General features: G+C 39.5%; 1 pseudogene; it reads right to left on the reverse strand.

The window, feature by feature from the left end:
* Positions 1 to 9,275: 9,275 nt before the first annotated feature.
* Positions 9,276 to 12,902, reverse strand: LOC110604578 (annotated as a pseudogene).
* Between the last annotated feature and the right edge of the window lie 1,501 nt (positions 12,903 to 14,403).

Consider the following 14,403-nt stretch of genomic DNA (forward strand, 5'->3'; position numbering starts at 1 on the left):
TAATCTGTAACACATCCCACTGGTATCTCATCGAAGCCATACATTAAGCCTAACTCACACATTTCTCATCAAGAAACGTAAAACAGGATTGTGTACAAGGGATGAATCACACATCACACTATAGCAGTGACACTAGGGAAAGCATAAGTCTATCCAGTATATGACAGTACATATCTATCTATTACATTACAACTAATCTTTCAATTACATCATGTCCACTATCCTATTACAACATACATTCATGCACAACTGTCCTCTGTACTCTTGCTGACTTTGACTTCTCCTAGCTCTCTCAGAACCTGCAAAACTGGGGTCAAGGGAGTGGGATGAGCTCTAGAGCCCAGTGAGGAGGAACAATAAAAACAGTTCATTCATTACATGCTCTCATGAAATGCATCACATCACAAACATATCATCTCAAGGATGAACTTGTCACCATAGCCCTCTACATACAAAATAGTATGTCCAACTGTGCCAGGGGCGATGAGGCCTCACCTGGACTACTCTGAAGTAACTCATATCATAACATGTCCAACTGTGCCAGGGGCGATTAGGCCTCACCTGGACTGCTCTGAGCTCTGATCTGACAGCCCAGCTGTCTCACTCATAGTACCAGGAGCGACCTGGACTAACCAGGGGCGACCTGGTATGGCTATCTCATGCCACAACTCTGTATCTGTGCTCTATCAAGGGCTAAGGATCATCCAACATTCATCCACACAAATATCAGCTTATGCAATGCAGCATATTCGTGGAATCTAATGCAATACAACCTAATACAAAACATGGCATTTTATGATGCATGGATCATGCTAGATTCGTGTCATTTCTGAATGTAAAATAGTACAGTTAGTTCCACTCACCTGTAGCCTCTACTTGGCTACCTCTGGGCTACCTCTAACTCTGAAACAGCTACTACTGCTAAACACCTTGGTTCCTCGGGTCCAATCCTACAGTGGAGGACTCAAATGAGGTACCAAACATATTCTAACATAACTATGAACATCTCTCCAAAAACCCTCTAAAACATCACAAAACATGCATGCAAAACAAGCAAAGGAAGGCTGGACAGGGCACCTTCGGCAGCACTTTCGGCGGCCGAATGTCTCCTCCAGAGACGAAAGTCAGGCATGTTCGGCGGCCTAACTTGGACTTTCAGGGGCCGAACCTGAGTTTAGCCAGAACTCAGTTTCGTGCACAAGGACGCCTGTCAGTCCCTCCATCACCTGTTCAGACCTCAACACATGCATTTAACCCTTCTAAAACATGCATAAACACTTCAACAAGCCTAAGGGAGCTTCAAATAACTTTAAACTCCAACAAACAAGCTCACAAGACACACAGCAAACATAAAGGATTCATAAACCCTATGATGCACATCTCATGCAAACTCATGCCTAGCTCCCTTTTCCCTTTACAAAACTCATAAAAACATCATAAGAACCATGGATCGACACTTACCTCTTGAAGAACAAAGGCTGAGATGATCCAAACTCAAAGATATGGAGAAACCAAGCTTCAAAAGCTTCAAACTCCAAAACCTTGTTTAAAGCTCACAACTCTTCAAAACAAGGGTAAAACTCATTACAACCGTGAAAGATTTGAAGAAAAACCATGAAAATACTTTAAGGAGATCAAGACCTCACCTAGGTCAGAAGGAGAGAAGAAACCTCCTCCTTTTTCTGCCACTCGGTGCCCTTATAGATGAGCAACCGCCTCAGGTTCGGCTGCCGAATCGCATGCAAAACTATGCAACCTTCGGCGGCCGAACTTAACCTTCGGGGGCCGAAACTAGGGAACTTTAGGCGGCCGAACTTAACCTTAGGGGGCCGAACATGGCAAAATGCCTCCTTGGCCATATCTCTTCAAAACTCAATCCTTTTCTACGCTAAACCTTTAAAAACACTTGAAAATATTTTAGAAAACTTTCTCTTACCCTTCCAGAGACCTCTGACATCCTCGAACTCCTCCGGACGGTAGGAATTCCGATGTCTGAATCTAGCCGGGTATTACATTCTTCCCTCCTTTAAAAACATTCGTCCTCGAATGTTAAAACAACAACAATAAACATACAGGGAAACAAGAAGAAAGCCTACCATCGGTCTCTACGAAGAGACACAGATACCCCTGGAGTAAAACTCCCGGGTTGGCTATACTGTCTGACCTTGCTGACCCTTCACTGCTTAAGCTGTGTCTACACTGAGTGTTTACCACTCTTGCTTGTACACAAACGACCTGACTCTTTCATATGACTACTAACTTTTCTTTTCTTTGCCTTTTCTCAGCTTATTCACACTCTTCTGGTTATACTAACCTTTACTTCTCTTTACTTATCACTTCTGTCAGTACACAACAACTGACTTGCATCTTTCATCTGACTACGGATCTTCCTTTCTCTTTGATGCTTCTCGGCTTTATAACTCTACGGAAATGCTAGATGACTTGGCTATCACGTTCTCTCTCTCTACTTACTTTCGATGTTATATTGTGACACATCACAATGAAACAGACATGCCCTGAAATTGCACTCAGCTTCCAGAACTTGACCTCTATGCCATGTTCTCTGAAAATCTACAATATTTCGTAGATAACGAGCATGCTTCTCTGTTTCTCTAAACTATTCTACGATTTTGCTGCGCACTCTGATCCTTGCCTGCTTTTCTTCTTCTTTACTATACTGGCTTCTTCTCTTTTGATCCCTTTTTAACTACACTGGACTATCTCTAGAGAGCTCGCTAGCTCTCTAGCTTAGCTGTTTCTATAGGCTCAACTGATAAGCGACTTCTGACTGAGGGCAGCTCACATCGCAGTTGCCTCACCCAGTAGATACTGTCTGGTATACTCAGAGTCGCTGAGCAGGTTTACCCCTTATTGCGGGTTTAGACTCTTCACTATGATCAAGATGTCAGTTTTCTAACTTTCGACATATAGTTCCCAACTCTCAGATCTCTTCTAGAAAACCACTAGCTTCTACTAGCTGGTCCTATAGCTCATCCATTTTACATGGAAACACCTGTCCTGGTAGTGCTTTTGTGCAACTGCTCACAGTCGTTACAAAATTTCAAGGTTTCATCCTTCGTTTCTCATACTGACACTGGAACATTCCAAGATGAGGTACGAGGTCGGATATAACCTTTCTCTACCAAGCTTCTCTATCCTATGCTGACTAGGCTCTCTCTGCAGGTGCCATTCTGTAGGGTAGAAGGAAAGAAATGGTTCCGCGTCCAGACACCACTTCTATTCCACACTCTGACTCCCTGACAGATGGTAAACCTGACAGCTCGTCTGGGAAAAACATTTAGAACTTGCTAGCAACGGGCACTGAGGCTGATTCCCTGATCTGACTCCTAAACGCGCTCACAAGAGTTAGAACCCTCTGATACCCTTTCCTGTGTACCGTTGAGCCTACTGGGCTGACATCAAATCTCTAGGCACCAATACTCTGTCCCTTTCAAGGACTCTCTCTGATCCATCTTAGCCTCTGAACTCTCTTACCTTGTCTCTACAGACACAGACACAAGTAGTACAATGAGTAAGTAGCCAATCCGCCCTAGAATGACATCAACTAGTCAACTCTAGAACCATAAGGTCAGCTGGATAGTCTCTACTCACTCCAACCGCTAAACTGCTCTGACTGACTGACTCTGCCTCAGATGGATCATACTCGGGTCCACTAACCCAGAGCAAAATACTCTAAGCCTAGAAGTCATTCAACCCACTCGAGTCACAGCTCACTAAGTCACAAGGAAGTAGGAACACGCGGGTTCAAAACAAAGCATACACATCCGAACATCCACAAGTGAACATACCTGATGTCACTGTGTTCGATGTGATAGTTTCCTCCTGAGTCAGAGTGAAGATTCGAACTATAGGTAACGGACCTTCTCTCGGGAACGTACTAATGAAAAGGCTAACCCTTTCCTCTGCCTCAATTTAGCACCGAATCCCAGAGTAAACTGAAAGCTCCTCCTGAACGTACCCTGAGTCTTACTCGTTTCTTTCTCTATTTCATTCTAGTTTGCGTATTCTTTTTCTTTCTTTTGTTTTGTTACTCTGATCTATGACACTTACTTTTTTCTTACTCTTATTCTTTTCTTACTCTGTTCTTTGACTGATTTCTTATACTGGAGGGCTGCACTCAGAGATGAGAGATCACCCCTATACCTGGATAAAAAGCATCTCATAGCACCACTCTCGAATATCTTTCCTGGTTCACTATCTCGCTATTCCTCATTTGGCTTTTCCTATCTCTCGCACTCTCCTTACCATTCTTCGTTCTCACTCTCTTCGTTTAGCGGGTGGTACACCTGATGACTTGTCTGGGTCCTATCGATAACTTGTCTCTGGCTGTGGGCACTACAACTGTTCCCCTTCTAATCTGACTAACTACGCTGTTCTCTGACACAAGCAAGAAACCTATGATAACCTCTCCTAAACAGCGTAAGAGCCTCTAGGGCTGATAGCAAACTTCTAGGCAGCTCTACTTTGTCCCCTCACACATTACCTGTGATCCATCCATCCTGGTCTAAGCCTGACTATTCTGCCTCCGCTATCGAAGGTAGTATGATGAGTAGCTAGTCCATCCACCCCTAGAATGACATCAACCAGTCACTCTAGAACCACAAGGTCAGCTGGAAGGCACCTACTCAAAACTCGCACTCAACTCTATTGGCAGACTCACTCTGCCACTGACGGATCACACTTGAGTCTATTGACCCAAAGAGGACATTCTAATCCCAGAAGTTATCAAACCCATACTCTCGACGGCTCTCACGGCCCTAAGGAAAGCGAAACATCAGAGTCACTATGAACAAACACATCAAAACATATGGAAGTGAAACGTACCTGTCACTGCCAGGTCCGATGTGTCAGCCTCCTGCTGCGTCAAAGCGAAGATCCGTGCTGGTACTGATGGATCTTCCCCTGGGGAACCTGTGGAAGAAGGAGTGATCCCGCTCCTTCTGCCTCTGCCCTGCGCCATGGCTAGAGCTTCTGGCTGAGCCACTCTGTCTGAGACTGTTTGCTGGGACTGTGTTATCAAAGTCGCGGTGGAACACTCACGTGCTATGTGCCCCTCCTGTCCGCACCTGAAACATGCTGTTGTCCCTACTAAACAGACTCCTTTGTGCGACCTACCGCACCTCGGACATTTTGAGGTATTCAAACCAGAACTCGAACCCTCACCTATTCCCAGACCAGACTTTATCTGCTTCCAGAACTTATTCTTCTTTGATCGTCTGAGGCCTCTACCTCCCTTCTTCCTTTCTATACCAGCCTCGTGCAGAGGGGAGAGATTCACATCACTTGTCCCTGCAAGTTTGGCACTAGCTTCTCTCTTCTGTGCCATATCTACTATATCATGGAACCTCTTCCTTGCGCTATCTGGAAAAGCCCCTTCGGCAAACTCTGTTGCAAACTGTTCCCAGGATAATCTTTCTACCCTCGGGTTCACATACTGGTTGAACCATTCCCTTGCCTTTTCACATTTCAAGGTGACCCCTGCCATCTGAATGGCTCTACTCTCACTGGCTCCCAACTCATCAGTTATCATCTTGACCGTTCTGAGATACTCAACAGGGTCATCACCAGTCTCAAACTTGGGAATATCTAACCGTAAATAATCTGTCAGCTGCACCATACTTTCTCCAGGTGAACTAAGCTTAGGTGTTTGGATGACTGGGGCTACTGGTTCTACTGGTGGTGGAGGAGGTGTAACTTGCCCTGGGTTAGGGTTTACTGACCTTGGGTAACAAAAGAAGGGTGGACACATGGTATACTGTGGATATGATGGTGGATATGGCGGATAAAAGGGAGGATAGGGCATAAAGGTAGGATATGGGTGATACCTAGGAAACTCTGCTGTATCTTTCATCGGGTACTCAGCCCCCCACTGGTAAGGTGGATACTGAGGTGGAACAAATCTCGAGGCCTGAGTGCCTCCTTGGGACTCACCCATATCTCCTCCTAATCCGCTCATACCAAAGCCGCCCTCTCTACTCTGGTCATCCTCCTCTCTTTCTCTCATAAGCCCTGACATACCACTCTGGACAACTCCCCTTCTACTCTCCTCAACAGACCTTCTAGGGTCCCTTGATGTACCTTCTCTGCTTACACTATCTGATGTTGCCCTTTGCAGAACGGGGAGGTGAGCATCCATGTCCTCATCCTCCGGCGGAGCTCCAGTCAATCTACCAGATCGACGAGTTCCTCTCATCCTGCCTCTGTAAAGCACAACAGCACACAAAAATATCATCACATGATCCATGTGAGAACACATGAATCCTTAGCACATATCAAACATATTCATAGCACATGTTGCTCATCATGGCATTTCACATCATCATGCAAGACAGGACTCCACATCCTATCCTAGTGGACATGATCTTAACTTATTGTGCTTTCCCTCCTATACAAGACACGACCTCTTTCCGATGTGGGCTATCCCAACACACCGTACTCTTGAGGCCCTATGCTCTGATACCAATCTGTAACGACCCGGAAACCGGTACCCTTCAGTAACGGTCCGAACCATCACTGGCACTAGGATCCAGATCGGCTTAAGGCCGCCGGGACCCATAGTCAGCCAACTATACTCTCTGTGTACCTGATAAATCCCATTCATAATATAAAACAATACTCACAATCCTGTAAACTCTGTAGGCTTAACCACTGCTACTCAGAAATGTCAATCTGAAATGGCCCTCAGGGCCTGTACCAGGGACTACTATCTGCTGTGGTCCAGGGATTAACATAATCTGTAACACATCCCACTGGTATCTCATCGAAGCCATACATTAAGCCTAACTCACACATTTCTCATCAAGAAACGTAAAACAGGATTGTGTACAAGGGATGAATCACACATCACACTATAGCAGTGACACTAGGGAAAGCATAAGTCTATCCAGTATATGACAGTACATATCTATCTATTACATTACAACTAATCTTTCAATTACATCATGTCCACTATCCTATTACAACATACATTCATGCACAACTGTCCTCTGTACTCTTGCTGACTTTGACTTCTCCTAGCTCTCTCAGAACCTGCAAAACTGGGGTCAAGGGAGTGGGATGAGCTCTAGAGCCCAGTGAGGAGGAACAATAAAAACAGTTCATTCATTACATGCTCTCATGAAATGCATCACATCACAAACATATCATCTCAAGGATGAACTTGTCACCATAGCCCTCTACATACAAAATAGTATGTCCAACTGTGCCAGGGGCGATGAGGCCTCACCTGGACTACTCTGAAGTAACTCATATCATAACATGTCCAACTGTGCCAGGGGCGATTAGGCCTCACCTGGACTGCTCTGAGCTCTGATCTGACAGCCCAGTTGTCTCACTCATAGTACCAGGAGCGACCTGGACTAACCAGGGGCGACCTGGTATGGCTATCTCATGCCACAACTCTGTATCTGTGCTCTATCAAGGGCTAAGGATCATCCAACATTCATCCACACAAATATCAGCTTATGCAATGCAGCATATTCGTGGAATCTAATGCAATACAACCTAATACATAACATGGCATTTTATGATGCATGGATCATGCTAGATTCGTGTCATTTCTGAATGTAAAATAGTACAGTTAGTTCCACTCACCTGTAGCCTCTACTTGGCTACCTCTGGGCTACCTCTAACTCTGAAACAGCTACTACTGCTAAACACCTTGGTTCCTCGGGTCCAATCCTACAGTGGAGGACTCAAATGAGGTACCAAACATATTCTAACATAACTATGAACATCTCTCCAAAAACCCTCTAAAACATCACAAAACATGCATGCAAAACAAGCAAAGGAAGGCTGGACAGGGCACCTTCGGCAGCACTTTCGGCGGCCGAATGTCTCCTCCAGAGACGAAAGTCAGGCATGTTCGGCGGCCTAACTTGGACTTTCGAGGGCCGAACCTGAGTTTAGCCAGAACTCAGTTTCGTGCACAAGGACGCCTGTCAGTCCCTCCATCACCTGTTCAGACCTCAACACATGCATTTAACCCTTCTAAAACATGCATAAACACTTCAACAAGCCTAAGGGAGCTTCAAATAACTTTAAACTCCAACAAACAAGCTCACAAGACACACAGCAAACATAAAGGATTCATAAACCCTATGATGCACATCTCATGCAAACTCATGCCTAGCTCCCTTTTCCCTTTACAAAACTCATAAAAACATCATAAGAACCATGGATCAACACTTACCTCTTGAAGAACAAAGGCTGAGATGATCCAAACTCAAAGATATGGAGAAACCAAGCTTCAAAAGCTTCAAACTCCAAAACCTTGTTTAAAGCTCACAACTCTTCAAAACAAGGGTAAAACTCATTACAACCGTGAAAGATTTGAAGAAAAACCATGAAAATACTTTAAGGAGATCAAGACCTCACCTAGGTCAGAAGGAGAGAAGAAACCTCCTCCTTTTTCTGCCACTCGGTGCCCTTATAGATGAGCAACCGCCTCAGGTTCGGCTGCCGAATCGCATGCAAAACTATGCAACCTTCAGCGGCCGAACTTAACCTTCGGGGGCCGAAACTAGGGAACTTTAGGCGGCCGAACTTAACCTTAGGGGGCCGAACATGGCAAAATGCCTCCTTGGCCATATCTCTTCAAAACTCAATCCTTTTCTACGCTAAACCTTTAAAAACACTTGAAAATATTTTAGAAAACTTTCTCTTACCCTTCCAGAGACCTCTAACATCCTCGAACTCCCCCGGACGGTAGGAATTCCGATGTCTGAATCTAGCCGGGTATTACACAAGAGCATTTGGTCGCTATGTGGAAGTAAATTGGTCGTTAAATTTTGATCGCGAAATGGTCGCTGTTTTTGTCGGTAATTTGATCGCTATTTAGTCGCTATTTAATCGCATCATAGAAAAGCAATTAGTCGCTATTTCATCGCAAATTAATAGTAAAATTAAAAAAATATTTATTATTTAATATAATTTTGTGACTGATTAGTCACTAATAAATGCATTTAATTCTGATTCATATCATTTTTTCAATAAATTCATAAACCTGCTAGCCAAAACAAATGGCTCATACTTATGAAATCTCCTTCTTTAATTTACATCCACAATATTATACATTAAATGAATTTTCACTCCAACATTTGGGGTAGGATCAAATGTTTTATAACTCTACTATTGGTATTCTGCAGGAGAAGTGGATCCTGGGATATTAATGCATAAGACAAGGCAAGGTTCAAATTGAATCGAGCACAATTCCAGACTTGATAAAAAATGCAAACTCTTTTTACAACAGCCTGTGCAAAACATCTGGATTCCAGATATTTCTATTGAATTGGTGATTGTTTGGTATTTGTTAACTTATTACTACACTTGAATGGAAATGGGAAAAAAAAAAAGAGAGGGAGAGAGAAACAGTGAGACAAAATCTAAAGATCTAGGCCTGGAGAACAAGACTCTTACTAAGAATCAAGTCATCAGTGGAGAAATCAGCCTCTTTCCTGTATGTTCCTCTACCAAAGTCTAGATTGTAAGAATCTGCAAGGCCTTCTACCAGGTCAAATTCAGGTTTCCATCCAAGAACATGTTTCGCCTTGTCAACAAATGCAAAGAAATGCTGCATTACATTGCAGAAGAATAATTTCATTAGTAAAACAACAACAGAAGTAGCCTGTCCAGTCTTGTACTACTTTCACATCTCATTAGTACGCGATGGAAATTTTATTTTCGACTTATATTTAGTAATACATCAGCAACAATTACCTTTGCACATGCCCTTGCTAAACCATCAAAAGTTACATTCTTTTCCCCTGATATGTTAAATACTTCCTTGGATGCTTTTTCATTACCAAGAACTTGTACAAAAGCTGTTGCTAAATCCTGAAATTGTTGAACCATGTTGCCTCAGAAAACATTTTGTCATATTGTAAAACATGAAAAATCATTGGAACTGCTTATCACAGATCATGCATTTATAGCTCATAGGCAGCATCTCCATTTGTGCAAATTGTTAATGTGTTAGAATCAAATTGAAAAAGCATAGGGAAAGAAAGAGAGACAGAAAGAGGAGATGCCTAAAAGTAATCACTCAATGAAATTGGCTGAAGCAAATGAACTAGTAATTTACTGAAAGAATCTCAATTCTAAGTATGCATCACTTCTTCCATACTTGAATTTAGCCCAAATGTTTTGTGGGAAGAGAATGTACTCACCTTCACATGACCAAGTTGGGTAATTTGAATTCCTGAGTTGGGAATTGGAATTGGGCGACCTGCTTTCAGGCGGTGAAAGAACCACTCTTCAACAGGATTGTAGTTTAATGGCCCATATATGTAGACTGGCCTTATAAAGTCCAGTTAACATCTCTTGATTCTAGTAAGCTCTCTGTCTCAAGCTTTCCCTTGTGCCTACTCTTTGGATCAACGGCATCTGTCTACAACCAGATGAAAATAATTCAGAACTAGAACATACATTATTTTTAGCAAAGAATTACTCTTTAAGATTGATTTTAACAGAACTTGTCCTTTCCAAGTGTTAATGAGTACAGAAGACTTTGATCTTGGAAAATGTAATCTATGAATGACATACAAGGCTTCTGTTAGTGATTAGGGACGTAAACGGGTAGGTATCGCAAAAATTAAACTATCTGAATTTAAATCGATTTATATTAGTAATATTCGAACAGTTTTGAATTCGATTAAAAATTAATTTAAATTATCCGAATCCATCCCAAACCCAATTATTATTATCCGAATAAAATTCGAATCATTTAATTTTATATATTTTAATTAATAATTTATATAAAAAATAATTTTCATTTAAAAAATCTAATATTTCTAAAAAATATTTGAATTTTAATTTTTAAATGAAAATATATAAAAAAATCATAAATATTATTATAAAATATATATTTTTATATTAAATTAATTATTTATATAAACAGATTCAGTAGTAGATACTTCATACATAAAACTTGAATCCCCGAATTCGATCCGAACCAGCAAACTGATATTATTTTTTTAAAACATGAACTCATCCCAAACCCGATTATAACTAATCAAACTCGTCCTGATCTGTCGGATGAGTACCCAATATACCCTATCTGTTGCCATCCTACTTTAGATCACAAAATTTTAGTGTTTTTGAGATGTTATACATGCTATCATTTATGTTGATTATCATATTGCATGAGGATCCAAATTTTCCATGACAAAAGAATGATATGAAACCAACCTCACAGTGATCAGATTTGAGGTAAACTCCGGCTGAAGAACAGTATATGTACCTGAGAATTTGGAGATGTTTAGATTTTCAAAGATGGTTGTAAAGAAAGGCAAGAAAGGTTATAATTCCAAAACTAACAATACAGTAGTTTCTTCCTTTCTAATATCAATCAATCTGTCCACATTACCTCAACAAGTACGATCTCTTTGGCTTAGAAATTGATTGTAGTTTAATTTCATCAACAGAGTGTTCAGAGCTTACTGTTCTAGTTTTGGTAGAGCATCCAATATAGGTGCAACTTCATCTGCTTCGCGTCCTGAAAAAGAGAATACCTCAAGTGAAGATTGATAAGTTATTACACAACAACTTCCACTTAGAAGAAATGTTTTTATTGCATAAGTGTATTTGTTCTGCAATAAAGGCAGACAATCAGTACAGAAGCTAACAGCATGTGAGAGCTATAAATCAAGAATATGGGACATGTCATTACTCTATAAATTACAATATTGCTCATTCACACTTAAATCTCAGTAATCTAATTATTTGTCTCATATAACTTTCGTATGGTAATCCAACTACTTTAATTAGCATAACTATCAAGAAATTGTTAAATTCTTACTTCTTTTTTCGGAACAATTATTAACAAGTGATCCAACTATCTTCATTCTGCATTTCTAATTTTGCATACTGTTTCATGTAATCACGTCAACTATTATACATGTTAAATTAAAGTGTTCCTTTAAATTGAGACAATACAATTTTAACTATTATAATTAAAAATAAATATATGAATAAAAAAGTAAAATTATATTAATTCAACAAATATCAACAAACCCATTCACAAAAATTATGTAAATTTAAACAAATTTCAAATAACGAACAAACTTCAATAAACAAAATTCAACAAACTCATCTACACAAACTCATCAAATAACCTGTGGTGGAGCAATGGAAGAGCTATAGCGAGCAAACTGGAAACGGCTTGACTTGCCGAGGAGAAGCAAACTGGAAACGACCGATGAGGAGCTACAGCGACTCTGGACTAAAGACGTGCCAAGGAGAGGCTGGACTCTGGAATTTGGAATTTGGTACCAGGTAAGGTACCCGCAAAAGCCAAATTTTAAATACCCAAACCTGAATACATTTATAGATACACTATCCCAAACCGCCTCAAACCACTTTAAAAATTAAATTTCTTTACCATTAACCCTTAATATCAGACACTACCGAACCCGATTAAGTCATAATCACAACAAAAATAAAAAATAAAAAATTCACACAAAATCCACATTAACAATATTCTAAAACACATCTCAATATCACGAAAACAACTCTGAATGGTAGTGTTTATTTCAAAAATTTTCAATAATCTCACTAAAACAACTCTCAGTCCGTTCACAATAATCTTTATTACAAATAATTTTCAATAATCTCACAAATGAAAACTTCACATAAATCTTAATATTTTCACAAATTTAAGAAATAAATAGATCTCACAAACCTGCAGTGACCGAGGACGCGGCGAGGAGCAGCACCGGACAGCAAGACTGGAGCAGAGGAAGCGGCGGAGAAGAGTAGGAACCGAACGCAGAAACGACGTTGACAACGTGGAGCACGATCGGCGGGAGGCGCACCAGACGAGTGACGTAGAGGCCGAATGGGGGAGGGGAGGGCGGCAGTAAACTTTGAGAGTTTAGAGAGATTTAGGGTTGGGTTTTATGGGTTATTTTGATTGCAGGTTTGTTTATTTATGTTTATTTTTTATCTTTCAATTAAGATTTTATTTTTATAGTTTATATTATTTAAAATGTTTTATATTATATTTAAAATGTTTTATGGGTTATTTGGGTAGTTATAATTGGATTTGGGTTTTAAAAATAATACTCGTTGCAGGTTTGAATTGTATTCGGGTTTTATGTATAGGGTACCTACTACCCAAATCCATTTATATAAATAATTAATCTAATATAAAAAAATATATTTTATAATAATATTTATAAATTTTTTTTATATATTTTTATTTAAAAATTTAAATTTAAATATTCTTTAGAAATATTATATTTTTTAAATGAAAATTATTAATGAAAAATATTTTTTATATAAATTATTAATTAAAATATATAAGATTAAACGGGTTCGGGTTTTATTCGGATAATAATAATCGGGTTTGGGACGGATTCGGATAGTTTAAATTAATTTTTAATCGGGTTCGAAACGGGTTCAGATATTACTAATATAAATCGGGTTCGGGTTCGGGTAGTTTAATTTTCACGGGTACCCTACCCGTTTACATCTCTAAGTTAGAGCATCCCTTAAATTGTCAAAACGACGTCGATTTATATACCGAATTGAAATTACTTAATTTAAAATTTTAAATAAAATAAAATTTAATTAAAAATTAAATTAAAATTTTAAAAATAAAATGGTCGCTGATTGATCGCTATTTTAGAGATTAAAATTAGGGATTAGGGTTATGGATTATGAATTAGGGATCAGGAATTCGGGATTAGAAATTAGAGATTAGGGTTAATTTTATTATGAATTAGGGTTAGAGATTACAAATTAGAAATTAGGAATTAGGGTTAATTTTATTAGGGATTAGGGATTAATTAGATATTAGGGATTAGAGATTAGGATTAGGAATTAGGTTAGAGTAGGGATGTAAACGGATCGGGTATTTTCGGGTATCCGATCCGATCGAACCCTAATAGGACAGATTTGGGTAGTTATAATCGGATTTGGGACGGGTTCGGGTTTTAAAAATAATATCCGTTGCAGGTTCGGATCAGATTCGGATTTTATGTACAGGGTACCCACTATCCGAATTCGTTTATATAAATAATTAATCTAATATAAAAAAATATATTTTATAATAATATTTATAATTTTTTTTATATATTTTTATTTAAAAAATTAAATTTAAATATTCTTTAGAAATATTATATTTTTTATATGAAAATTATTAATGAAAAATATTTTTTATATAAATTATTAATTAAAATATATAAGATTAAACGGGTTCGGGTTTTATTCAGATAATAATAATCGGGTTTGGAACGGATTCGGATAGTTTAAATTAATTTTTAATCGGGTTCGGAACGGGTTCGGATATTACTAATATAAATCGGGTTCGGGTTCAGGTAGTTTAATTTTCACGGGTACCCTACCCGTTTACATCCCTAGATTAGAGCATCCCTTAAATTG

The sequence above is a fragment of the Manihot esculenta genome, chromosome 17 (assembly GCF_001659605.2).
Source record: "Manihot esculenta cultivar AM560-2 chromosome 17, M.esculenta_v8, whole genome shotgun sequence".
In the NCBI taxonomy this organism is placed as follows: Eukaryota; Viridiplantae; Streptophyta; class Magnoliopsida; order Malpighiales; family Euphorbiaceae; genus Manihot; species Manihot esculenta.